Source organism: Adiantum capillus-veneris, chromosome 7, assembly GCF_014529385.1.
Source record: "Adiantum capillus-veneris isolate H3 chromosome 7, ASM1452938v2, whole genome shotgun sequence".
Lineage (NCBI taxonomy): Eukaryota > Viridiplantae > Streptophyta > Polypodiopsida > Polypodiales > Pteridaceae > Adiantum > Adiantum capillus-veneris.
In genome coordinates this window covers 140,253,082-140,279,336 of record NC_140937.1, presented here as the reverse complement: position 1 = coordinate 140,279,336, position 26,255 = coordinate 140,253,082, and positions in this window count along the sequence as shown.

Here is a 26,255-nt window from a genome sequence, read left to right as displayed (position 1 = left end):
AACTCAGAAGCCAACCAGCACGTGGATTCAGGAGGATTGGCTAGAATCCAATGACTTGAAGATCTACCAAGGCGTGTTCAAAGATACTGAAGGAAATGCAATAGAGGTACCCATGCTACCTCGGGAGCTCAATGAGTTTGTTAAAAGCAAGATGTCAGAGTACCTGGAGAAGATAGATCTCCATAACTATTTTGAAGCTTTGCCAGCAGGAATCGACATCAAAAGAGTTTGGGAATTCGTAACTACAATCAAAGAAGATGGAGTGGCCAGAGTCACTGATCTGCAGGGCAAGCTGGACACTGTGATTGTAATCACAGAGAGAGTGATATTAGTAGCACTAGACCTCTCCAATAAAGGGGAATAGTGTGACAAAGAGAAGAGATGAAGTCAAGGTGTACTCAGAAAAGAAGAGAAACTACACCTTTGAAGACATTGCAAACCCTAAAGTGGTGGTCATGAGCCAGTTTTATAACCAGTATTTCCAGATGTGTACAAAGCGGCCAAAGTAGTACAGAATGCCGTCTAGAGAAATTGCCACAACCTTCACCTGGGCAATGTAGAAGAGCAAGCCAAAGGTGATCAACTATGCTACTTATATCCATGATAATCTAGTGAAGATGGGCAACAAGAACCCCACCTACATTGTGCCGGGTGAGCTGATAACGAAAATGGTTTATGGGGAATTGCATGCCAAGGGAAGATGGCCTGACCCTCCATCACAGAATGAATGGCTAAGGCTCAAAGAAGATAAAGAAGAGGAACCGCCCAAAGCACCCACAGTTGCCACAAGATTGAAGCGCCGATTAGAGACCGTGCAAGAGGAGCAGCTAGAGTTGAAGAAAGGAAAGAAAGAAACTGTACAAGTGCCGATCAAAGAGACAAAATCACAGAAAGCGGCATGGCTAGAGTGGCTAATGAAAAGCTTCAGAGCCGAAAGAGCCCTCAAGGAAGATTTGAGCGAGCTATGAAAGCCATCCCTGGAAGCCATGTCGGGGTCATCCCGAAGGGTGCACAGAGATAGATTTGAAGATTATATAAAAAATTTTGAGATCATGGATGCTACGGTAGAAAACATCCCTAACATCCCATTTACATAAGAAGAAGTGGATGAAGTACAACGGCAACTACTAGAAGAGCAAGAAGGCCAGGAAAGAGAGCGGAAGACCAAGGCGGACCGGGACTTCAAGAAGAAGCCACCAACTCCACCATCAAGCCCGGAGTCCAGCCCACTGCCATCACCACCTCCTCATAGACCTCCACAAACCCAACAAAAGGAGGAGGAACAAGAAGATTTTGAGTAGAGAAAAGAGCCAAGAGCAAGAGCAGCCTAACCCTACAACTTGCTGAAGAATCCAAGGAAGTGGAAGCCATGAGGAATGCCAAAGAGAAGGCAGATATAGAGAAGGAAGCTAGCCAGGATGAGGTAATCGAGCTAAAAGACCAGATTAAAGTCAAAGATCAAACCATCCAATGGCTACGGGCATCTCCTGCCACAGCCATAGCTGCTAGCTTGACTCACACCACTTCAGAGACGGAGCTTTATGAAGAACAAATGAAAGAGCTCCAAAAGGAGTTAACCTTAGAGAAAAAGCAGAGGTTGATGATGGCCGAGGGGTCAGTGGTCATGCAAACCCGCATGAAAGAAGAGCACAAACCAATGCAGAATGAGCTAGAAATCATCAAGAGAAAGCTCGAGGAGGCAGAAAAGATAAATGACGATCTAAACGACCTCCTTGTGAATATGGGAGAACAAGATGAAGCAGAAAAGAAGACATTTCAGAAGCAAATAGAAGAACTGAGAGGCCATCAGCAAACAGAAGATCATTTTAGCACCGGGCCAATAGCCATGGAAGGAATAGACATAGAGAATGTGGCACATCCAGTTGACACCACCATGCAAGAGGAAATCCTTGTAGGACCCTCTCAAGAGCCACAAGATCTGACACAAGAAGAAGAAGAGAAGCTACAAAAGGCAATAGAAGCATCGGTCAAAGACACAGCCAGAGAAGCCTTGGAATGGGAGCAGAGGGTCTTTAAATCAATGACTATTCAGAAGATAGATGCCAGCAACCTTCGGCGTGAATGACTGCAGCCCTCTCTCCCTTATTCTCTGCTAGAATATGAAGCTGCCACAATGAACAAGCGAATCAAAGACCAGCCAACAGTGCCACTGTACAAAGCAGACACCTCCAAGCCTGAAGGGGTAAAGTTGATAGTCAACTCTCAACCCAGGTGGAGAAAGGCATGGCTGACAAAGTATCCACAATATCTAATCCATCTGGTAGACGCACCTAAAGTCATTAGAGATAACCTAAGTTTCTACCCTCTACCAAGGATGCGGACGTGGAAGGCCCATGAGCTATTGCAAAGAAGCAAACCTACTTGGCTAAATTACCCGAAGCTGCCAGGCTCGAAGGCCGGCGAGAGAATAGGTATTCAATACATGGTGAAAACCCTAATGGGAGCTAACAAATCGTTCACTGGCTCGCCTGACCTATCTTGAGTTATGATGAGAAAGATTTGCAAAGCACTTTTGGCATTCTTGGAGACGTTCAAACCAGGCTAGGCGACAGACAATATCTTCTTCTTTCAAGATACATACAAATGTGCATACGATCTGTCTGGTCAGCCTTCCAAGGAGGTGATACATGCATTGTATCAAAGGATCATGTTTTTACCATTCTATCACCTCCAGGCCTTTGAAGAATCTTTCTACACCTGCTTCTTCAATCAGCACATATATATTCGGCATGACACTACTAGCACAACATGCAAGATATGAGTCATTGCTCAAGATGAGAGAAAGCCTAAGATGAAGAAGCAGCTCAACAGCCATGTCGGGGACGACATGAACAAGGAGGGGGGGAGTGCTAGAAGCTGGACACACCCTACGAAAAATGATTGCTCGGCGGATTTTTTTTTTGTAATTATTCATTTATTGAGAAAACCCGACATTTCACCTTTGTAAATATTGGGGCTTACAGCAGTTTCCAGATTGTATCCCAATTTTGACATTGAGATTGAGTAAATGGTTAAATTGGAACATTAGGGCTTGAGATTGTAAGGTATTTATACCACTTTTTGACCTTAATGAAAAACGTTTGTCATTTTAAAAAGTTTGAAGTTTGTGAGTGAGCGTACTATGTACAAGAGAGACCGAGCGCTTCATCTTGACGCTACGCACGCATCGGTGGTCAGAATCAAGTGTGGAGAAGTGTAACGTGTTGCCCCCAGCGAGAGCTACACGCCAATACCTACATTGCGCGTGTATGGTTCGGTTTTGCGAGCTCCATCTACGAGCTTCATCTTATGATTCGGTGAGCATACGTTGTCCATTTTTGCATTGCAGCATATCCATGCGTTTGCATTGAGTAGAGCTACACATTAGGTACTTCAGTTTTTGGAAACGATGACCTGCAAATTTCGGCCAGACATCTTACGTGATTTTTCACCGGGTGTTTTGGGTTGGGGTTTTGGTTCATAGACGTTAGGGAGAGCGACCTATTGGTGTTAGTAGGGTCTCCTTCAAGTTCTGTGGCATTTCGAGATTGTTTGATGGGTGTTCGGCTCTAGAAAGTGTTGTAGGAAGTTTCCTCTTATGTACTCCTGAAGGCTGTAGCTTAGAAATTGGGTAGAGACCTCTGTAGGAATTAGTTAGGAGTGGGTCGAGTGTAGATTGACACCCTATGCTTGCTTCCATGCGCGTGCGGATCGAGCTTCATCCTTAGCTGACAAATCTTGTTAGGTGAGTTCTCGTTGTGCTGACGTCCGTCGCGGCGTATCCGTCCAACAAAGAGGATGGTAAGGATGTAATGCATGCTCCATCCCATTACAAAAAGTATACTCTCCAAGATCAAAAAATCATAATTGAACAACCTGTTAGGGAACTACGAAAACAAGGAGAATCTTACGAAGGGCCTGAAAACGCTAAAAAAATAGACTTGGCTGGACCAGGAGAAGAGCCTAAACCTGCTGACATTGTGAATGACCTAACAGAAGAAGAAGAAAATCTTTTGCTAAGCTTGTTAAAGGAATACCGATATATTTTTGCTTGGTCTTACAAGGATCTCAAGTGTGTTGATCCAGAAATCTATCAACATACTATACCCGTGAGAGATGATGCAAAACCAAGTAGATAGAGACCATACACTCATAACGAAACATTTGCCAAGAAGATCAAAGAAGAGATTGAAAAACTAAAGGAAGCTGAATTATTTAAAAAATCGAACACACGGATTGGGTGTCTCCAATTGTGGTAGTACCCAAGAAGAATGGGAAATTACGAGTGTGTGTTAACCTCAAAAAGGTGAATGCAGCTACCATTAAAGACAACTTTCCTCTTCCGATAAATAACTGAGCATGTTCTAGAACGAGTGGCAGGAAAAGAAGCTTACAGCTTCTTAGACGGCTTTTTGAGATACAATCAACTTTTGGTTGACCCAAAAGATAATCATAAAACTGCTTTTGCAACACAATGGGGTATATTTGCCTATCGGGTTATGCCGTTTGGGTTAACTAATGCTCCAGCCACGTGTCAAAGGTTAATGAGCTATGCTTTCAAAGAGTATCTTCAAAAATTCTTAGAAGTATATATGGATGATCTATGCATACATTCATCAATCCGGGCTGATTATTTTGAACACCTTAAAAAGGTATTCGAGAAATGTAGACTTTATAGGATTTTCTTAAATCTTATAAAGTGCACATTCATGGGAAGACAAGGGAAAATTCTTGGATATATAGTGTCTAAAAATGGCATAGCCACTAATATTGAGAAGATTCATGTCATTGTTGAACTGCCTAGACCAACAACACTCAAGGGGGTACAAGCCTTCATGGGACATTGTGGATATTACCGACGGTTCATCTACATGTATGCTATAATTGCAAAACCCATGTATAGCTTGATTACGCGCTTTGAAGGACCGAGGCATGTGAAGAATCCTTCATGAAGCTTAATCAAGTTCTTACCTCAGCTCCATTATTGAAAGCACGAGATTGAGATAAGGTATTCCACGTACATGTAGATGCTTCAAACTCTGCTATTGGTTGTATACTACCTCAACCAGGAGATGGGAAAATTGACTTTCCTATTTCTTATGCTAGCCAACAATTGAACATGGCAGAAAAGAATTACACCACCACCAAAAGAGAAGGACTAGGAATGATCAATGCCGTTAAAAAGTATAGACATTACCTATTAGCCAACAAGTTTGTGTTCTTTGTGGACCACCAAGCTTTGTTGTATTTGGTCAACAAGCCATGCATCACAGGGAGAATAGTCAGATGGTTGATCATTCTTCTCGAATTTGATTTCATTGTGGTTGTTAAAAAAGGCACTACACATTAACGAGCAGATCATTTGTCAAGGATTGTTGCAGGGGAATCACCTAATTAAAGGGGTAGATGATGATCTACCAGATGCCTATTTTCTCTCCGTGGAAATGATACCTAGATGGTCGGAAAACATTGTGTCATTGATGACAATAGCTCAAATGGATTCACAAATACCACTTCCTATCACAATCGGTTTAATGGAGCAATCAACTATGTATCAATTACTATCTGGAAGGCTATACAAAAGAAATCGGGAAGTGATATTGCTTTTATGCATTAACCCTAAAGAAAAAGAATAGTACCTAAGTCAAACACATGTTACCATAGTAGGACTCCACTTTGCGGAAGACCAAACTATGCAACGAATCTTGAGACTTGGAATATTTTGACTGACTATGAGGAGAGATGTTAGATCTTTTGTAAAATATTGCCCTCAATGTCAAAGACCAACACCCATTCCTCATGTAACATTGTTTCAAATGTCACATGTGCCTGTGGAGTAATTATGTGGTTACTTACTTATCGAACCGAACATTTCCTGAGGATATAAGTAAATGCCGTCAAAGAGCAATTGAAACTGAAGCAAGAGACTATGCTTTTATTGGGAACCAATTGTATCGGAGTGTTAAAGATCAACATTTGCGTCTTTGTGCAAATGAAAACAAGTATATTCCGATTATAGAACAAACACATGCTAGATTAGCTGGAGGTCACTTTTCTAGGGAGACCACCGCAAGAGGGACCTTGTTGGTAGGCATATGGTGGCCAACACTTTTTGCAGATGCCAAAGAATATGTTCGAAAGTGTGATGCTTGTCAACGAGCAAAAATGCCAACACGAGTAGATAGCATGCCCTTAAGAACAATGATGGGGCCTAGAGCCTTCACAAAATGGGGTATAGATTTTGTTGGACCAATATAGCCACCTGCTTATAGAACCCAAGATCAATATATCATTGTAGCTATGGACTATTTGAACAAGTGGGTCGAGGCTAAAGCAAATCAAAAGAATGATGCTAGAACCACTGCTGCATTTTTATATGAGTATGTATTCACGAGATATGGACTGCCAATAGAGATTTTCAGTGATAGGGGAACTCATCTCCTCAATGAGGTAATACAGTATTTGGTTAATAAGTTTATGGTCATCCATAACAAATCAGCTCTCTATCACACACAAGCAAACGGACAAGTTGAGTATACAAATAAAATTCTTATCTCGGTGCTGACTAAAGTGGTTAGTTCAGGAAGGACAGACTGGGAAATGAATCTCCATGCCTCTCTATGGGCTTATCAAGTTTCATTCAAGACATCTCTAAATGCTACACCCTTTAACCTTGTTTATGGCCGTGATGCCATACTGCCAATAGAATTTCTATTGCCGACATTAAGGGTAGCATAGAATCTTGAGTGAGCTGGACATGAATTGTCAGAAAGACTTGAATATCTGGAAAAGCTAGACGAGCAAAGGCTAACTGCTATAGCTCATATCTATGCACAAAAGCGAAAACAAAAATAGTTTTTTGATTCCCACTTAATCACAAAAATCTTCAAGAAAGGGGACTTAGTTCTAGTCTATTCTCTTAAGCAACACATTCCCAAGTTTAAGAAAAAGGAAAATGGACCATTTATCATTGAAGATGTATCTCCAAGTGGAACAGTAAAATTGTCCACCCTAGATGGTGAACCAATGGCTAATTGGATTAGTGGATTTTGTTTAAAGAAATACAGTTTGCCACTAACCAAACACTACAACAAAAAAAGGTGTCATTGATGTATATAGTGACGCTTAACGTCGCTATCTATGTCGCTATCTCCGTCCCTGTAAAATAGTCGGAATCTGCGTCGATATACACATGGAAAGGCTTTATTTGCAACGCAGATAGCGACGCAGATATAGACGCAGTTATAGACACAGATAGCGACGCAGATTTCGACGGAAGTATAGACGCGGATATAGACGCATATATTGCTGACCATAATAGAAAAAAAAAATCTTGGACAGAGGACAGGTAGGCTGGCCTGTGCCCAGTGAAAAGATGGACACAGCCACCACAGCCAGACTTCCTGCCCTCTGTCCAAGAAAGCGAGCAGCACCAAAATCAACCGTGCTCCCGCAGAAATTTCGGCAGAGTTCCCTTCGTTTTTACATAAACTTTTAAAAAAAAACCATATCATGTATACGCCTCCTACATGCTATCCATGTAGGATCTCACATGAGATTTAAGGCCAATGAAAGAAATGAAATGAACTTTGTGCAAAACCATAACCGTACCAACTTAAAAGCATAACCATAACGAACCATAACCATAACCGGCCATAACCACTTTGATCAAAACCATAATGCAGATAACCATAACCATAAACAAAATTAACAATAACCATAAGCATAACCAGAAGTTAAAACATAACCATAAACAAAACCTGAACCATAACTATGTCTATACAAGAATATGAGAAATAACCATGTCTATACAATGACAATGACAATAACCATAACCATAAGGAAAACAATAACTGTCTGAACAATAACCATAACCATATATGTCTATACAAAAAAGAGACACAAAAGCGTGTCTGTGTCTCACAAAGCATATATATGAGATCCGGTCCACTAATGACTAGGCGTCACAACCTGCACATAGGACAACTCACAAAATTAGTATTGATATTACTTCACATATACTTACTTAATTAAATCAACTCACACATATTAACGTCTCACCGCTAGCGATTAGCAAGACTGTAAGGCCTCCCAGTCTACAGGCTCTCCTGAAGCATCAAGATCATTCAATACTTCATAGATATCTCTGTGATATCCATCTGACTCCTCCTCACGTGTCGGGGCTCGATGCATCGCAAGATTCTGTGTTTATACAAAAATAAAAGTAATAAGAATACATGATTCATCGTGTTTTAAAAAACGCCATAGTTAAGATTGGATTAGAAACTCACAAACTCATAGAGAAAGGTATCGAAGCCTCCGCTGCCAAGATGAGATGTCCCCCTGGTCATCTGTCGTATCTGCGCGGCCTCACGCTGCTGTTCAAACCGCGTGTCCGCTGTCCGCTCATCCTCCTTTATTTGCAGCCACGTCTCGTGTGGGATGCTCGAAGGCTTTGGCGAGCCGGTCCTGAAAGCCTTCCGAGCTGCATTTCGTCGATGTTTCACGGTGTCCCGTGCAACACCCTTGATCCAACTCCTCGGAACAACGTTTGAACCCGGAGCAGGTTGGTACTCTCTCAGGATGGTCTCCACTATGTAACTGACTTTGTCCTTATCCTGCTCACCCCAAGACGTCAGAATGCTGGTCGAAAACTGCAGCTCCGCAAGCTGGCGAATCCACTGTCTCATCTCAGTCCCGACTCTATCCATGTGAGCAGAACCATCTGCCCGTACAGTATAGAGCTTGGAAGCACTAGGATCGTGTGCCCCCCAAGGTGTCCGAGATGTGCCAAGAGGTATGCCTGGGTAGGAAGGGGGTGCCTGTGCCAAGAGGTGTGTCGAGAGGTGTTCCTGGGTAGGAGATAGGAGCACGAATTCTAGTGGGTATAATCATGTTAACTTGTCATGCTTTTTGTGCTAGTTATCATGTGGCAACAAGCATATCTTGTAAGCATAATGAGAGTGTAACTTTTCAAACGTGTGGGAATCCATCGAATATTTCAAAATAGGGAGACCACCCTGAATCCACTTTCCTGACCATTTACGCAGTGTTACTCTGAGGGGAGCGGGGCAGTCAAAATGCGTGAAGAGAAGCGGAGTGGCCTAGTCAACATGCATGGAGAGAAGCGGGACGCAGGGGCCAGAGGTAAGAGAGGCGCAGGGGCCAGAGGTAAGAGAGAACCAAAAACAAAGTCGACCCTTGAACTTTCTGCTGCTTCTTCTCCGCCCCGAAAAAGGGTGAAGCTCTCTGATTCCCTAGCATCCCCAATGGCAAAGACCTTGCATACAAAGGGGAAGTATGACTCAGGTACTCTCTCTCTCTCTCTCTACCTCATTATGATTTGCGAGGATAGTAGCTAGTGCTGTCTTGGCTGGAGAGTTGTCCCTTGATGTCGGCTTTAGCAGTAGGACATCTTATGAATAGTCACTTGAAATACAATCACTCAAGTCGAAGTCTGGCTCAAGAAGCACAAACCAGTGTTTGATTTGAACCTTGAAATTGGAAGGAAGTGCTCAATACTGCACTTTCCTACTACTAATCTTGTGACATTGGGGGTGTGTAGGCCGATGGAAAGCTCCAAAGTTTACAGTCCCAGTACAGAGCAAGTTCTGTATTACAACAAAAGAGTTCAATGATGTTCATGGCCTCTCCCTGGCTGGTGCCAACCCCAAACTAGTGAGGTGGTATCAGATCAGTGATGTGGAGTGGTTCAGTGTTTTCAGAGAGTCAAAGAATCGTAGTAACTATCGTATTAAATGCTGTTGTTTGCATACTGATATGTTCGACTAGGTGATGCATCTGTATTACAAGGTGTACCAGAAGCCCCCAACAAACATGGAGATCAACTCTACATTTGCCAAGGGGTTTGTAAAAGAATTCAACCTGGCAGCAATTGCAAGTAGCTCAGTCATGCAATTCAATTGGGTTGAATTCGCTGTCCAGCATTTGCAGGACCTCCGAGAGAAAGGGTACTATGAGGCCCATGTCGAAAAGTGGAGAATGTGCAATGTATGTCTAAACATCGAGGAGGCGCAAGCTGAAATGAAGGACGATACCAAGGAGACACCCATCTCTCGCCACAGCACTGACAAGCAGGCTGAAAGCCTGTCATTTTTTGGCGTTGAGAATTTGCAGCACATAAAGGCTGCCTCTGAAATTCTCAGCAAATAACTGCAAGATGCTAAAGAACATCTTCTAACTGCAAAATCAGACTTTGAAGCTGCGAGGGTTGTCCAAGAAAGCAATGCTAGGGTCACCCCAATTGTGCTTGCTATGAGACAAAAGCTTCATGACGCTGAAAATGAATTACAGAGGTTACTACAGAGCGATAGCGTGCATGCAAAGAGGGAAATAGAGTGTAAAGTAAAAATAGGGACATTTAAAGAGACATTGGAAGGTTTGGCATTTCCTCACAGTGAAGGCACTCTTGCTGCTGACTCAACTTGTCAGCGTGTAAGTGCGTGAATTTTATGCTTCTACCGTATGATTGGAATATGTGCACAACAAACCTATGTACTTACCATGCTCCTCTTTTTTTTGGTGTGCAGATTAATGTGGAGGTTATGGAAGCAAAAGTGAATGCATGTGAAGGTCAATTGCAGCTCCTAATGCACATGAGAAAGATCCTACAAGGCTCCTCCATTCCCACTGCCCTGTGTTATATGGCTATGGGCACTTTTATAGAAAGTATAGAAGGGGTATGCGATGGGACGATGATCAACCCATGCAGTGGCTGCAGTTTGCCACTTGAAGTAAAGGGAATCTCCACCACGGTCAAGATGCCCTGTGGGCATAGCTACCACTTTCTCTGATTTGCAGCTGCATGCTCCTTGTCGACAAAATGTAGAGCTGTGACCTGCTAGCAAAGGATACCCAAGAATGGTGTTGGAAACCCACAGGGCAAAGACATCCAATCACACCAACATCTGGTAAGATTGTACAGGGTGTGCTAATTGGCATACCCAGTGTGTTAATTAGAATATTTAGTGTGTTAATTGGATATGCTAATTAGCATATCTTGTATGCTAATTAGCATACTGGGTATGCTGATTAGCATACTGGATATGCTAATTAGCATACCCAGTATGCTAATTAGAACACAAGATATGCTAATTAGAATACTAGATATGCTAATTAGCATATTGGGTATGCTAATTAGTATACCGAGTGAGAATATTGAGTGTGCTAACTGGATATGCTAATTAGCAGACCTTGTATGGTAATTAGCATACCCTGTGCTCAGTGAACAGATTAGAGCAAGTTTGGCATATTAGCATATCTAGTAAGTTAACTACCATATCCAAATGCTAACTAGCAAACTGTATATGTTGATTAGCATACTGGGTATGCTGATTAGCGTATTGGGTATGCTGATTAGCATATTGGATATGCTAATTAGCATACTAGATATGCTAATTATCATACTGGATATGCTAAATAGCATACTTGGTATGCTAATTAGCATAGTGGGAATGCTCATTAGCATACTGAGTATGCTGATTCACGTATTGAGTATGCTTATTAGCATACTGGATATGCTTATTAGCATATTGGATATGCTAAACAGCATACTGGGTATGCTAATTATGCTAATTAGCATACTGAAGACAGTCCTTGTATGCTAGCTACCAGCAGTCCCAGTATGCTAATTAACATACCCAATATGCTCATTAGTATACCTAGTATGCTAATTAGCATATCCAGTATGCTAATTAGCATACCCAGTATGCTCATTAGTATACCTAGTATGCTAATTAGCATATCTTGTATGCTAATTAGCATACTTGTGCTCACTATATAGACTAGAGTAAGTTTGTCATAATGGAAAATCTCGTAACTAAGCTACCATCTCCAGATGCAAACTAGCATATTGGATATGCTAGTTAGCATACTCATAAATTCGAATTAGCATACTGGGCTTGTCAGCATAATGGATTCCAATGTATTCCAGGACGCGCACATAGTCACAGCATATCAAAAATTTTCTAGCATACATGACATGCTTATATGAGTCTTAATCCACGTTTTTTGTTGCAGGCCTGGGGCAGTCCCTCCGTGATGTGAGCAGCGTGCATGACACGAAGGGCAAGGGAAAGGCTGTGACGGAGGACCTTTCGATCGAGGAGAGTGATGAGCTGGATACATGTGAGAACCCTTCGACGGAGAAGGGTGTTGAGCTGGATGCAAGGAGTGAAGGGGTGGATGAGGGCTCCTAGTAGATGCCAAATGAAAGCATGAAAACAACAGAGGAAGGCGGTGATGTGAGCAAGAACTCAGAAGATGAAAAAGAAGATGATTTTTTTGTCATGGCTCCTCGTGTGCCTCGTGTGCCAATGATGCCTACTGCAAATGACAAAGCAGAAGCTTCTCAGCAGACAGTAGCTAGTGGATCAGGGGAAACTTTGAAGAATGACAACATAGAAGATGAGCAAGAAGTTGGTGACAACAGCCCTCTCGAGGGTTTTTTGCGTAAAGCTCAGCTAAAAAGAAAAGTTGGCCTTGAAGAGGTACCCGAAGACATTGCAAGCACAGCTTGTGGTTTAGACAAGGCTGAAAGCTCCAAAGGTAAAAAGAAAGCCACCCGCTCAAGAGATTGCAAAAAATTGTGTTAAGACTTATTGCTCCCTACCCGGTTGTGCCCTTCACTGTATATGCTAGACCATTTTGAAACCCAAATGCATATTGTGACTGACATGCATTTTGTTTTCCAATGAAAATGTATTTTTGTGCAATATAAACTGAGCAGCAGTTCATTGTAATAGTTCATTGTAATTTTTACGGTTTTTCTTTTTTAAACTTGTTCATTTCGTATCGCGGTTTCCCTGCAGAGGAAGAGAAACAGGCATTAGTCGTCATGCCTGATGCAACTGCGGCCATGCAATGGCAGAAATTACAGAGATGGCGAGTCCACAAAGCCACGCAGTTAAGGAGACAGAAAATGGAGATTGAAAAATGCCTTGAACGATATTCACAGCTTTCCCGTAGTATTATTGAGTGCCTAAATTATGTGCACCCAAGTGGGCCGGTTATTTTTGCTGAATGGTATCCTCTACCAGACCTAATATGGGTGCATAAGTGTTTATGTGATGAAAAAAGGGCTCTTGTGCTGGACCTGAATGGTCTTTTGGTGGCACTGGTAGAGCCTGGTTTTGGTGAAAAGCCCCCGGCATATGCATATGAAATGCTGAAATACGATGTACTTGATAAGCAGGTGTTCTGTCGCAAGGACAGCCAATTGTTTTTGGACTGGTGCGTGCAGTTCTTTAATGTGTTTATATGGAGCACAAGCCTCCATAGTAAAGTCATGAGTATTTTTCGTACTGTTTTTAAAGAGCAGGTGCCAAAGATTACTGGGTTTTTTGCTCAAGCGCACTGTACAAAGCAATCCTAGCAGATCCAGAGAAAACCTATTTTTATGAAAGACTTATCCTTGTTCTAGAAACACACTCTGGGTAGCCTCAGACTAACAGTATCATCGTGAATTTGTGTGTCCATATCAGCATCTTGCGTACACAATGCGCATGCCTTTCAGATGCACGAGTAGGTGATTGCTTGGTGCTCTCTAAACTACACCACATTTAGCAAACATGTCAATCAAGGCATTGCCAATCGCGACATTTTTTTCAACAATTCTTGACTAACAATATCAACGTGAATTTGTATGCCCATACTAACATTGCATAGAGACACATGCTTTCAAGATGCACACGTGTGTGATTGCATCAGGAGAGAGGCCCTCGATTTGCATCGGCTGAAAAAAGTGTAAAGACTTTAGAGCTGGTCCTATTGTGCATATCCCGCAATTGATATAGTCCAAGAGAGGATGTTCCAAATAGAAATCTCCTCAAGCACTTTCTGTGCTTTCTGAAGTGCACCAAATTTGGCATACATATCAACCAAGGCTATGCCAAGAACGATATTTTTTTCAACATTCCCTAACTAACAATATCAATGTGAATTTTTATGCACATATCATCATCTTGCGTCGAGTCACATGCCTTCAACCTTTTGTTGCGCATATCCTGTAATCATTGCACTCCATGCGACGCCATTCTAGACAGGAATGTCCTCGAGCACTTTGTGTGCTCGCCAAATTTGGTGTACATATTGACCAAAGCTTTGTGAAGCATGACATTTTTTTGCAACAACCCGAGACTAACAATATAGAGTGAATTTTGAAGCCCATATTGGCATCCAGCATAGAGCCACATGCCTTCAAGATGCATGCATAGGTGATTTCATATGGACAAAGGCCCTCGCTTTGCATTCGCTAAAAATAGCCTAGAGATTTCTAGCCGTGCTCGTATTGTGTGTATCCCACAATCAATGCTTGTGCATGCATATCGACCAAGGGAGTACGAAGGACGACATCTTTTTTCATTGGCCTCTAACTAACAATAGAATTGTGAATTTTTCTGTCCACATTAGTATCTTGCGTAGAGCCACATGCTTTCAAGATGCATACATAAGTGATTGCATTTGGAGAGAGGCCCTTGCTTTGCATCCGTTGAAAATAGGCTGGAGCTTTTGGCCCTACCCCTGTGTGGCAAGTCCTTCAATCAGTACATTTGAAGAGTCCACACTCCAAACAAAAAGCTCCTCGAGCACTTTTTGTGCTCTCTTAAGGGCACCACATTTAGAAAACATGTCAACCAAAGCATCGTCAAGCATGATACCCTTTTTAATAGCCCCTGAGTAACAATATCAGCAATAATTTTTATGCCCATGTCAGTATCTTGCATAGAGACACATGCCTTCGAGATGCACACATATATGATTGCACCTGGAGAGAAGTCCTTGCTTTGCATCCGCTACTGAAATCATCCTGGAGCTCTTTGGCCCTCAGTTTGTTGTGCATATCCCGCAATCAATGCTCTCCAAGAGACAACATTCTGAATAGAAGGTCCCCAATAACTTTTTGTGCTTTACTAAGCGCACCACATTTGGCATACATATCGACCAAGGCATTGCCAAGCACAACAATATTTTGCACCAGCCCCTCACTAATAATATCAGAGTAATTTTTTAAGCCCATATCAACATCTTACGTAGAGTCACATTCCTTCAAGATGCATGCGTACGTGATTGCATACGGACAGAGGCCCTCGCTTGGCATAAACATCTTGTGTAGAGGCACATGAATTCATACAAAGGTGATTGCATCTGAAGAGAGGCCCTCTGCTGAAAATATATTGTCACAACATCCCATTTCAGTAGCCTTAGACTAACAATATCATTGTGAATTTTTGTGTCTATATCAGCATCTTGAGTAGAGCTACAATGTGCATACCTTTAAGATGCACACGTAGGTGATTGCGTATGGAGATGAGTCCTTGCTACGTACCGGCTAAAAACAACCCACAGCGTCCTAGCCTTGTCTGGGCATATCATGCGATCAATGCGTTCCACAAGATGACATCCCGCACACTAACCTTGTCAAAGACTTGATAGGTGCACCGCACTTGACATACATACTGACCAACTTTTCCCCAAGTATGTATTCTTTTCAAGTAACCCACTATTGCAAATATCAGCACGAATGCTACTGCCATGGTACATAACTTCTCCTTGGCACAATCTTTTAGTGTCACAAAACAAAGACTCAGTCTCTTACTCTCCATTTTTGCTTGTCTAGCCTTTATTGTTGCTTGCTTGGGGGTGTTGCAAGAGAAAATGTGTGTGTGTGCAGCAAGGCATTGCCAAGCACGATAATTTTTGCAACAGCCCTTGACTAACAATATCATAGCAAATATTTAAGACCATATCAACATCTTGGATAGAGACACATGCCTTCAAGATGCATGCATAGGGTGATTGCATCTCTGTTGAGCATATCCTTCAATCAATGTGTTCCACAAGAGGATGTCCCATACAATAAGCTTGTCCTAGACTTGTTACACACTGGACATACATACTGACCAACATTTTTCCAAGGATGCATTCATTTCAAGTTACTGTGACAATACGTGCACCACGTGCCAATAGAAAAGAACAGACTCAACAGACTTTTAGCACTTCAATAACAACTGAATTGAAAGAGAGAGAGACACTACGCCGGACACGGAGTGGTGGAATTCCACCCCAAAGAGTATTGGCCCCAAACCTTGGTGCCCCTTTTGGTATTTCTTTATATTGCATCAACACAGTACAAGCCAGTACTCGAGACTCTACACCTTATCCAGGAAGCATGCCAAAGAATGAGCCCTAACCTCATATTTAAAGGCCCTTGACGTAAAAAACAGCTACAGTGAAAATCCTTTAAAACTCAAAAGCTTCTAGCTCAAAAAGCAATGCCAACTACCAGCGTAAAATATAGAGTTTTGTACAGCTCTGCCACATCAACTGTCAGCACAAAGCGTGGAAATTTGTACAGCATGCCATGTCATTAGCTAGCATGATTTTTAGAAATTTTCCACGTCATCAACCAGCTTTGCAATTTCTAGTTCTACTTTATTTTAATTCTTTATGTCACTTGGGGCCCCATTGGACGGGGTCCCCATAAGTTGGTAGGACTTCTTCTTCTTTTGCTACTTGTTCTTCTTAGGGTTTAGGCCCCTCGGTCGGCATCTGTAAGTTGGCTCCATTCTTTAGGCTTTGGCATGTCAGTAGTTTGCGATATCTCCCCTTCCTTTTTTGTTAAGGAGCTAGATTCTCCTTTTGGCTCTTTTTGTCAAGGAGTTAGATTCTCCTTTCTACTCTTTTTATCAAGGAGTTAGCTTCTCCTTTTGGCTCTTTTTGTAAAGGAGTTAGCTTCACCTTTCAACTCTTTTGATCAAGGAGTTAGCTTCTCCTTTTGTCCAGATTGGAACTCTTGATATTCCGGCATAGTAAAATTAGCCATCACACCCATACCGTACTGACCTTCCATGGGTGTCTTGATGCATTAAAATTACATACCCAAGCAATCTCATCCAATTAGGAATATTTAGTGGTTGGCACATCACAATGCAATACAAATGCTCACATATGCATGTTAGAAGACATAGAAACATAAAGCCTCCAATGAACACTCCTCCTGCATAACCTAGCAAGGTCCGGGACGGGATATATTTAACGACTCCCTCATTACTCCTCCCACATAACCTAAAAAGGTTCACGCCGTGAGATACAGAAGCCTTTTACAACCAAAAATCCCCCAGATTGCAGCCTGCATTGTTTGGAGGTGCTGAGAGTAACCACTGCTCAGACTTCTTAATACTCCTCCCGCATACCATCCAGGTCCAGGATGGGAGTTACAACAACAATTATTTTACAAGCATACAACCAAATGCTCCCCAGACATCCCATATGCATCATTCGGAGGTTCAAAAAATAGCAAAACAACATTCTTACTACTCCACCCAGGAGTAAAATCACCAATCATTGAAACCAGTATTAAAACCAGAGTCAAACATCTCAAATCGGCACCAAAACAAGTTCAATATAGATACTTTCCATTTCAAACAAATTTCATATAAATTTTTAAACATTACTTTCTAGCTATAAAGAAAAAAAATAGAGAGAGTTTATTCGAGGTTTTGTTCGAACAACCGAACTTTGAGGACGACTGGCTTGTCCTTCTGCATCATGGTGATGGTTCGGTTCCGAACCTGGAGAGTGGCATCATTCTTGTTGTGCCAAGGCATGCCCAAGAGAACATCGCAATTGCCCAACTTCATGATGTGGAAATCAGCTTTTCCATGATAATCTTGAATAGTCACTGGAAGAGCACATATGAGGAGTACTACTTTCTGAGTTTTCCCCATAGCTAGCTCAAATTCAATTTCTCCACCCTCTCCATCATAATCAAAGTGCATCTGATTTAAAAAATCTAGATGGATGAAGTTATCTGAAGCTCCGGGATGAAAGAAAATAAGGGCTTTGAAGCCATTGACTTTGCCATATGCTCGACACAATTCCTTTGTACTCTCAAGGCGTATGCCATAAATATCAGGAACTAGTCCAATAGCGGGTCTAGCTCTCTTAGCAGTAGGTGGTGCTGGGGTTCTGTGGATCGTTGGTGCGGGTGTCGGCTCTTCTGGTCTATCAATTTGTTTGGGACAATTAGAATGATTATGCTTTGTTTGAAAGCATCCAAAGCATTGGCCTTCTTGTACTAAGGTGTCTCGTTGTTGAGGCGTCAAATGAGGCCTTTGCGGTTGATTTTCAAGCGACTCTTAAGAATTTGTTTGTTGTTGCTGACAGTTGTGGTTAGCGGCCGGACATTCTTTTGTGGTAAACTCCAGCTTTCCCTTCATCAGTTTGTAGCCAACCGCAGCATGTTCCATAAGTTCTTGCATGGTAGAGACTTGCTTGGATAGAAAATATTCCTGCAATGGTGATGGTAGTCCAATGGTAGCAATCACAAAGGACCTCCAAGGTCACCAGCTCATGAAGATACATCACATCTACTGAGAGATGTTAAGAAATTTTTGCTAGGGTTTCCATGGCAAGCATTTCAAGATACCCCACTCTGCTAGAAGTTGCACTCCAAAGGAAGATGTCAGAAACCATATAACCTCGGGAAAAAAATTTCTTGAAATCTTGCCAAGTACTTGGAGTATGCTACTTGGTAGCTATCAACATTTGCATGGTACTGTCTCTGAGAAAAAAACACTAGCTCGATACAAATCTTGGATCCTTCTCTTGCAAGTGATCTTAATGGCTTATGCCGTGTAAGACATGAGCGCTGAAGATGGGAGCGCGCCCGATGCGTGATGAAGTAAGGGTGGGAGTGGCTAACAATTCCGGGTTGGAGGGCAAAGATACCTCAAATAAAGTTCCAAAAACTCTTTCTACTCTTTTGTAGGACCGGTATGATTTTAGAAAAGCACACGCTTGAGGCTTTGATACCACTATCACAAGACGGGCACCACGTGCCAATAGAAAAGAACAGACTGAACAGACTTTTAGCACTTCAATAACAACTGAACTGAAAGAGAGAGAGAGAGAGACGACACATGACACAGAGTGGTAGAATTCCACCCGAGAGAGTATTGGCCCCAAACCTTGGCGCCCCTTTTGGTATTTCTTTATATTGCATCAACACAGTACAAGCCAGTACTCGAGACTCTGCACCTTCTCCAGGAAGCATGCCAGAGAATGAGCCCTAACCTCATATTTAAAGGCCCTTGGCCTCAAAAGCAGTTAAAGTGAAAAGCCTTTAAAACTCAAAGGCTTCTAGTCCAAAAAGCAATGCAAAAAGCTGCCATCATAAAATTCAGAATTCCGTACAACTGGTACATCAGCAGTCAGCGCAAAGCATAGAAATCTGTACAACATGCTATATCATCAACCAGTGCAGCATGCCACATCATCAAACAGTGTGATTTTTAGAAATCTTCCACATCGTCAGTTAGCTTTGCAATTTCTAGTCCTGCTTTATTTTAATTCTTTATGTCACTTGGGGCCCCATTGGACGGGGTCCCCAGAAGTTGGTAGGACTTCTTCTTCTGCTGCTACTTGTTCTTCTAAGGGTTTAGGCCTCTTGGCCGGCATCTGTAATTTTGCTCCATTCTTTAGGCTTTGACACGTCAGCAGTTTGTGAAATGTTACCCACTATCACAAATATCATGATCAATCCTAGTGCCTTGGTACGAAAGTTTAAGATGCATGTGTAACATTTAATGGCCTAATAACTTGTGTGTAGCGGAAATGAGCATGAACATAGTGGGCATTTCATTAGAATAGATTCCTAATGAGAATCACAAGAGTGCTTGGGTGGACAGAGCAACAAAAAGCATAACACCTAGTTAGATAGCATCAACAATACTTTCAAAAGAGAGAGAAATTAAGCTAATGACAACAGTTGAGGACCGGATTTGCATGGAGCCGGTCCCCCCTCCAAAAGGCTTTGTATTATGGTTTCTCCCATCAAGAGAGACATTGTACAATACAATTCTTTGTGTTCCTTCAAGACTAGCTAGTGCAATGAAGATGAAAGCTTCATGCACTAAGAAAAACACTTAGCAAACACAACTTGAATTATCCCCATTCTCAGACCCAAGACCTCACACACCTTTGAAGATGGTGAGAGCTAGTAGGGTATGAGAGTAGATTGAGAGAAGAAGGAGTATCTTACGAGAAAGATGTACATCTCCTCACATAATCACTCATATTAGCATAGCTTAGCTTAGTAATTAGCTTAGTGGAGGAGATGAGCATGCATTGAAGCTTGGCTCTTGGTTGGATTTGCATCCACATGCCAAGAGTGTGTTGATGTAGGCTTCTATCTCACAAGCTTGGAGTAGGTGATGAGCTCTCCATTAAATCTTGGGAAGAGATAGTCTTCTCTTTCTTCACACATGAGATTGTGTGAGTGTGTGTGTGATAATGCCTTGCAAAAATCATCCCACTCTCTCTCTTGGGTGAGCCCTCTTGCTATTTTCTCTTGCTGAGCCCTCATTGGCTCTCCCCAAGTCAAGCCAATGACTATTAAGCAGCATAAGTGATAGCCTTCTGACATGTGTCCCCCTTTCCCCTTTTGTGAGAGCTTTAGGTAATTAAATAATTAAAATAAACTCTCATTGGACCCCTTTGCCTCCTGGCCAATAGGAATCAAACAAGCCATTGGGCTCCTGAATGCTCATTGGACTCCTTGTGAGACTGCCCAATAGTCTTCTAGGAGACTTAATTCTCATTGATTTATTTTATTAAATGTTTTTAAATTAATTAAACTAGATTTACTCTAACTTAATTCTCATTGGTCCACTTCAAGGGTCATCCAATAGAAACTGGGCACACCTTGTGGGCATCTGGCCTAGGGAGCTGACATGTGTCCCTCATTCCCTTTGTGTAATAGGAGCCTGTGTGTGTATGTGGCTTTCTCTCTCATCCCCTAGAAGAAGGTCTCGCCCCCTCCCATGTAGGGATATGTGTTGACTTTGGAGAGCACACAAAGCAACCAATTCCCCCTAAGCTTTAACCCTTTGGACACAACCTTTGAATTTTGGAACCTTAGCATTTTGGAAGTCTTAATGGGATGAACCTTAGGGTCTTTTTAGCCCATTGTTGCACATGGCTCTTTTGCAGATGCCCCCCCCTTTGGATCCCTATTTTCCCTCCTTTGGATCCCTACTGTGGCCGGTCTGCTAGCTTAACCAATATTCTAGCCTTTTCTCCCTTGCAACTTCTCCACATTAAATGATCAGTTTAATATGAGAAAATCATTTAGGAGAATTAGATATTGATTATTATGACATTACCTCTCTCTTGAAATCATAGTCGTCCTCGACTATGGTGTAGAGAAGATAAAGCATATTCATGATTCCTTTTCTTAGCGGGTAGAGGATCCCTATGTTACCCTACGACATCATTCCACAATGGATGACTAGTCCATTTGGCGCTTGAGAGCCTTAGGCTGCCGCAAGCATGTCTGCACATTAGTCCTATCAGTCTTCCATAATAGAGTGACAAGCTCTACTTGGTGTTTGGGAGACGTCGTCTCCGAAAACTTGATCTAAGCATGCATACTACTTCATTTTTTTGCACAATAAAGAAAAAGAGAGTCTTATAAGACAAAAACTTTGTTCATTTTTAATATTTTGTACATTTTCTTACTCTTGGGAAGCATTGTAAGCATTGACAAGTTTTAGGTTATCCTTTAATTGTATGCCTTGCATCCATCTAGCATCTTCAAAAGGATAATTCTTAAACTTAATAAGATATCGTTGGATAGTCTTACCGCCTCTTAGTAACTTGTCTTCATGTCGGAGAATGGACTCGGGCTGTAGCACCTCCTCTTGGTCCTCGATCTCCGGCGGGGCTTCAATAGTTGGTTCTTGAGGTGGCTCTCCTTTGTAAGGCTTTAATAGGCTCACATGGAAAGCATTGTGTATGAGCCAATGATTGGGCAACTTGAGTTGTTAGGCCATCTCATTGATTGGCCTAAGAATCTGAAAGGGACCATAGTACCTTTTTGCTAGTTTAGCATAGTACTTTTGGTGGCCCGTAGGATTCTTGCCCGTCGTGTGCCTTAATCGAGCCTTGGGAAACTTTAACAAGACCCGATCGTTTTCTTAAAAGGCTTGGGCTCTTCTGTGCTTGTCAGCAGCAGCCTTTTGCCTTTGCTGTGAGATAGAGATAGCATCCTTAATCTTTTGGAAAGATTCTTGTAGGTCTCGGCTATACTCATCTGTAGCGAAGATCTTCGCATGTACCTTAAGTAGCAAGGGACTTTTTGATCTTCCCTCAATTACCTTGAAAGGTGCTTTTCCCGTGGAATTATGTACAGTGTTATTGTAAGCATACTCCACTGAGGGTAAGTACTTCTCTCATTGGGATCTTTGATCTACTTCCGTTACATAGGATTTTAGTAGATCAAGAATGGTTAGGTTAGCTATTTCACTTTGGCCATCCGTTTGTGGATGATAGGACGAAGAGATGTTTAGCCTTGTCCCTAAATTCTCAAAGAGACCCTTCCAAAAATTATTGGTCATTCTAGGATCTCTATCCGACACTATGGACAATGGCAAGCCATGGTACTTGAAAATTTGTGAAATGAAGAGGGTTGCCATTTGATGGGCTTTGATAGTCTTTTTGACAGGTATAAAATGAGCTTGTTTACTGAACCTGTCTACTATCGTCCATATTCTCGTATTCCCATGGATAGACTTAGGCAATCCAAAGATAAAATCCATGGATATGCTCTCCCATGGTGAATTAGGGATTGGCAAGGGTTGAAGCAATCCAAGTTGCTTCCCTCTATCAAATTTTGTCTTTTGTCATACCACACATTTAGAAACATACTCTTGTATGTTCCCTTTCATGGTAGGCCAACAGAAATATGTTTCAATTCCCTTTAAGGTAGACTGAATCCCTCTATGCCCCGCATAAGGTGGAGCATGAGATTCATACATTACTTTCTCACGTAGTGAGTTAGTAACGCATAGTCTATTTCCATAGAGAAGATAACCATCTTGTAAGGTAAATGGTTATTCTTTCTTCCCTAATGCAAGGGCTAAAATCACATCTCTAAAATCGAGATCAATAGCGTACTCATCTATCATTGAAGATAGATCATTGTGAGTTGCTATGGAAACCGCATTCACTCTCGGTCGTTTTGAGAGTGCATCAGCTACTTGATTATGCTTGCCAGCAATGTGAGCAATATGAAAATGAAATTGCGAAAGGAAATTTGCCCACCTCATTTGTTTGTCGGAGAGCTTGGTCTGCGTCATGAAGTACTTAAGACTTTGGTGATCCGTTCGCAGAATGAAAGGAGTCCCCAATAAATAGTGCTTCCATGGGTCTAAGGCATGTAGAACTGCAAGGAGTTTCTTTTCATATATGCCTAGAGCTTGCTCAACAAGGTCGAGCCTTCGACTCTCATAGCCTATGGTATGCCCTTCTTGGAGTAAAATAGCTCCAAGGCAATCACCACAAGCATCACATTGGACCTCAAATGGTTTTGAGAGATCCGGTAGTGTAAGCACAGGTTGAGAGATAAGCTTTTCTTTAAGATTTTTGAAAGAATTGTTCTCCTTAGCAGACCATGTATACCTAACTCTTTTCTTTGTTAGGTCATGTAATGGTCCCGCAATTTGTGAGAACTTTTCTATGAAGCGTCTATAGTATGCACACATACCTATAAAGCTTCTTAGTTCATGAAGATTCCTTGGTTTAGGCCATCCTTTTATTACCTCTAACTTAGATGGATCCATTTGGATGCCATATTGAGAGATAATATGACCTAAATACTAAATCTCTTGCAAGAAAAATTCACTTTTGTTTCGATTAACATAAAGTTTATTCTGTCTTAAAACTTGAAATATTACCTGGAGGTGTTGCTTGTGTTCCTCCAATGAATTAGAGTAGATGATAATATCATCAAAGAACACTCTAGTGAAGGTTCGATGAGGCCTGAACAGCTTCTCCATCAAGCGGTTGAATGTGGCTGGTGCATTGGTCAAGCCAAAAGGCATGACAATGTATTCGTAAAGACCAAATGTGGTGCGAAATGCGGTCTTTACAATGTCTTGATCAACTATCCTTATTTGATGATAGCCACTTTTTAGGTCAATCCTACTGAAGTAGGTCAATCCTTGTAGCTTATCAAATAGGTCTTCTACCTGTGTAACGGGAAACCTATTCTTGATAGTGATCCTAATTAGTGCTCTATAGTCGACACACATACGATATGTGCCGTCTTTCTTTTGCACTAATAGCACAAGTGAGCAAAATGGAGATGAGCTTGGCCTAACCATACCCTTCTCAACTAACTCATCCACTTGCTGCATAATCTCCTCTTGTTGAGCTTGAGAAACTCTATAAGGAGGTTTGTTAGGCGGTGGACTTCCTGGAAGAAGTTCGATTGCATGGTCATCATTACCTCGTTTAGGAGGTAGCTCACAACGGATGTCGTCAATAAAAACATCTTGAAACCCCTTGAGAAAATTGGATAACTCTAATTCCTTTTGGTTGCTTTTATTTTCTTTTGCTAAAGCATTAGGTTCATTTTCAGAGTCTTTAACAAAAATCATGTACACGGAAATAGAGCTCTTTATTGACCTGTTGAAAGCTGGTGTATGTACAATGGGGATAGTGTTACCCATTTCCTTAGCATCTATATACATGTCTTTTTCCCCGAACTTAAAGGACATTCTCCTTTCAGGAAATTTAACATCAGCATCCAGGCGGTCAAACCATGGTGCCCCTAGGATTACATCCTCATGCTTGAGAGGAGAGATAAAGAAGTCCTCTTTGTCCACATAGCCTTGTACATGAAGCCTCAATTTCCCAATTAAGGGAGTGACTGAAGCTTCTTGCCCCTTGAAGGCACTGTCTGCGGGTAGGACATCTCCCATCTCGTAGGATTGTATGCCTAGCTTGGTGGCTAACTCCATAGATATAAAATTGTGAGTAGAACCAGGGTCAAAGAGAATAAAAGCATCATGTTCTCTTACCGTGCTCGTTACATGATTGTTCTGTTCATCCTTTCCGAAATCCATTTTTGTTGAGGTGTCCTTGGGGTTGTCCTTTGCCTCCGAATTCCATTGCTAGCACAAAATATTTCAAAAGCTTGGCTGCAATATTCGCCTCCATTGTCGGATATGAGGCATTTAACCTTGGTACCTGTTTCATTTTCCACAAAGGCTTTCCACCTTTGAAATGTGGAAAATACTTCGCATTTATTCTTCATGGCACAAACCCATGTTTTTCTACTCGCATGGTCTATGAATGTTACATAGTACAATGAGCCACCAAGTGATGGTGTACTTGCAGGACCCCAAACATCAGAATGAACCAGCTCAAGTTTTTTATTTTTTCTTTCATTTCCTGATTTTTGAAATTTTACCCTCTTTTGTTTACCATAAACAAGATCTTCACAGAACTCGAAGTCCACTTCTTTCAAACTTGGTAGAAGCTTCTTTGTTTGAAGGATTTGCATTCCTTTGGCACTCATATGCCCAAGTCGGTAGTGCCACACCGCACTGTCAACTTCTGTAGTTGCTGCACAAGCTGAAGGTTGAGTGCTAATAGTACACAAGTAAAGTGTACCAACTTTTTCTCCCTTGGCAACCACCAAAGATCCCTTTGAGATCTTCCACCGTTTGTTTCCGAATGCAATGTTGTGACCTTCATCGTCCAATTGTCCTGTAGAGATCAAATTTTTGCGAAGAGAAGGAACATGCCTAACATCTTTAAGCTTCCATTCATTTCCGTTAGTAGTTTTGACAGAAACTGTACCTTTGCCAACAATCTCACAAGCTTCATCATCTCCCAAGTATACATACCCAAAATTACCTTTGGTGTAGTCTTGGAAATGTTGCTTGTGTGGTGTCGCATGGAATGAAGCCCCAGAATCTACTATCCAGGAATTAGACACATTCTCTAATGAGAGAATTAGAGCATCTTGCTCTACTTTACCTGCCACATTGGCCTCCGATGTTGGCTTGTTGTCTTGAGACTCTGTCTCCTTCTTCTTCTTGGACCAGCAATCCTTCTTGATGTGGCCCTTCTTGCCGCAGTTCCAACATTCAAGAACTGACTTTGTGCGTGACTTGCTCTGCCTTGAGCGATCACGACCCTTTTGGTTTTTGAACCTCTCCTTAGGCCTTCCTCTTGTTTCCACTGATAGTGCAACACTTGATGATTCTCCTGTGCTTCTCCTTCGCATTTCCTCTCTTAGGAGAACACCCACAACATCATCAAACTTAAGAGTATTTGTGCCAGAGATAGAATTACTTACAGCCATCACAAGGCTGTCCCAACTATCCGGTAGAAATGATAGTATAAGGAGAGCTTGCACTTCTTCATCGAAATTGATTTTCACT